The sequence below is a fragment of the Myxocyprinus asiaticus genome, chromosome 13 (genome assembly GCF_019703515.2).
Source record: "Myxocyprinus asiaticus isolate MX2 ecotype Aquarium Trade chromosome 13, UBuf_Myxa_2, whole genome shotgun sequence".
Lineage (NCBI taxonomy): Eukaryota > Metazoa > Chordata > Actinopteri > Cypriniformes > Catostomidae > Myxocyprinus > Myxocyprinus asiaticus.
The window spans coordinates 36,636,927-36,640,049 of record NC_059356.1 but is presented as its reverse complement, the minus strand read 5'-3'; the positions used below and the strand labels follow the sequence as shown (position 1 = coordinate 36,640,049).

Here is a 3,123-nt window from a genome sequence, read left to right as displayed (position 1 = left end):
CAGCCAGATGCGGCAGTTCAGGAGAGAGAGAGCCACACACAGCTGCCGTGTGTGCATTTGTTTTTGTCTTTGTTTTAATTTTACATTAAACTATACTTTGATGGTTCATCTGGTTCCCGCCTCCTCCTTTCCCAATTTAACCCCCTGTTACACCCTCGCATAAAAAACTAGATGATGTTTTTGGCCACTAAATGCATTAAATATAATAAAAATAATACATGTCAAGTAAGTACAGCAGGCAGAAAAACAAACATCTCAGAAAAGGTAGGTGGAGTTATGAGAACTCCTGATGATGCTGGTAGTACTTTACATATCATTAGAGACTTGACAGTAAAGGAAACAGCAGTTAGAACATAATGAAGTTTAACGCAGCTTTGTGTGTTGCTGGGAGCATACTCCTCAACATAGCAGGTAAGATCTAAAAATTGTTTGATGCAATGAAAAATCATGGAACTATTCTTAATAACTGACAAGCAATTTAATTACCTGAAATGGCTGTTTCTCCATAGGTTAAAAAAGAAAAAGCATGTAAGACTACATAATCTGACAATATTTGAAGTATTTAGAATTAGTTGTATACTCTTAAAGCGATAGTTCACACAAAACTGACAATTCTGTGATCATTTACTCACCCTTGTGTTTTTTCCAAACATGTATTTATTCCATGAAACTCAAAAGAGCCTCAGACTTGGAACAAAATGAGTATGAATAAATGATCACAGAATTTTCATGTCATACACATTGAAAGGTATTTACAGACACATTAGCATCTGTACTGCCAAGTAAAGGGGTATGAGTATGTACTGAGACATAGACAAGCTTGTTATCTTCGTACAATGGACTGACACTCTCACTCAAGGAAAAAATAACATTTGACAGGTATTTTGGGAAAACAGTACTTCAGAAAAAAAAAACTTTCTACATGTGAGGAATTCTTAATGATGCCAAAAGCATGATCTGTGATGATGCCAAAGACATCATATGTTGATGTACAAGATAAACTATGCTTGAAAGCTACTCAGGCCAGTATATCAGTTCTGTAAGTTTGAATGAGCTACAAGAACTGCCAAAAAACACACAGGCCTATGAACACAGAAAACTAAACACAGAAATTTCTTTTTTCTCTCTCATTATATGCTCTCTCTGTCAGTTAGATGGTAAGTTGCTACATTCTTATTGATCATCCAAACTCATGTTGTTCCACACAGAATGATATGTATATATTTTTAGGCACTTAAACAGAGAACTCCCACATCTTTTCTTCTTTTATCAGTGTGCGGCCAAGCTCCCTCAACACCAAGTTTGCTGAAGGGGAGAATGCAATTGAAGGGGCTTGTCCCTGGCAAATAAGCATTTACATAAACACCACTGTAGTCTATGTCTGCGATGGGAGTCTAATCACTAAAGACTGGGTTTTATCTACATCTACATGCTTAAACAGGTATTAAGATTAAAGTTTAAATCAAGAGCACCATAACACAACTGTAGATAGATTATAATGTAGATACAACTTACTTCCTCTCTTTACAGAATCTCTGCGTCTGACGTTATATTCTACTTGGGATGTCTCAGCCAAAATAGCTCAAACCCTCATGAGATGTCCAGAACAGCAAGTCAAATAATTCACCATCCTGACGTAAACAAATCTTTACATTTTGACAATAACATAGCACTAGTCCAGCTCTCCTCTTCTGTGGATTTCACTGATTATATTTGGCCAGTCTGTCTGGCTGCTGCTGGTAGTATATTTACTGCCGGTACTGAGATCTGTGTCACTCTGTGGGGTTATAGTGCTTCAAGTAAGTGGACATTGCTTCAAAATCAATTTAACACTTATCCAGTTTTCTGACACTTATTTGAAACATCACAATTAGCTAAACAGTTTAAAAGTATTTTGAAAGACATTTCCACTGATCTACAGTATATGTGTTTTATGTGTTAGACACCAATCCGGATGGCATACTGCTGGAGGCGAAGATACTGTACCAATTAGGGACAAACATTTTTTTAACATTTATTATAATGTTGTTTCGGGGAATAACATCACAAACAACATCTTCTGTGCTGCAGTTTCAAATCAGGAAGAGAGTAACGTATGTCAGATATGACTCATTAATTTTGTCTCATTAACTTTCTCCAAAGCAATTCTACAGTAATATCACTAACAGGTCCTCCTGAGGCAACATTAGTAAGTGCCTTACTCATAGTGACAAAACAGGACTGTGACCTCAGTTTTTGTCCTATTTCTGTCCAGCCTGTTCTCAGATTAAACGTACATATTCTGCTGCAGTAGTCTAGAGCTTTAGCTTTATTTAATTTCATCACACCTATGTATTATCTGTTACAGTTGCTCACTGCATAATGGCACAAATATTTATATTTACTACATGTTAAGTGGTTGCATTGCAGCTCAACTCTGGTGGTCCAATGGTCATTAAGCAAGGTGCCCAGTGGATTCAGTCTGGAATAGTGATTAGTGATTGGAGCTGTCTCTATCCTACATATCCTGGTTTATAAACCAGAGTGTCTGATTATCAGGACTGGATCAACTCTCTCATAAGCAGCATCCAGCCTAGATTTGTCGATTAACCCTTTGTTGAAACTCTCTTCAGAAGAGGATCATCCAATCTCTTATTTTCCTTTTCTCTCACATTCAATAATCTCTCTCCTCTTTTCATTCTATATCTTTTCTTAAAGACTGAGCATTTTTTATGAAGTTGTCAGTTTGCTGTAAACTCTAGATGAACAAGAGGGCAGTTTTATTTGTCCCTTTAAAAAAAATAAATAAAAATAATTAGGTATAAGACTCTAGGATTGGTCAGATTTTTCATCAACACAAATCATCGTAATGATTGTTATAAAATACGCAAACCTTTGATATAGTTTAGCATTCTTTTAAATATTTATATTCTTTTTAGACTGAGCATACAACAATAAAGTTAAACAATTTAGATATAAAATAATAATAATAATTTAATGCAGAGCTTCCTGGAAACGGACTCTCATTTATCATCCTCACTTAGGGATGAGAACTATTGCTATTTTGAGAGACTGGTTAACTTTCATTATAAGAAACCATTACAAATGTTTCTTTAATAAGATTTTGCTTTACAATACTACACT

At 35.5% G+C, this 3,123-nt stretch overlaps 1 pseudogene; it reads left to right on the top strand.

Annotated features, from left to right (window-relative positions):
- Window positions 1-356: 356 nt before the first annotated feature.
- Window positions 357-1,849, top strand: LOC127450978 (serine protease 27-like; annotated as a pseudogene).
- The last annotated feature ends 1,274 nt before the right edge of the window (window positions 1,850-3,123 follow it).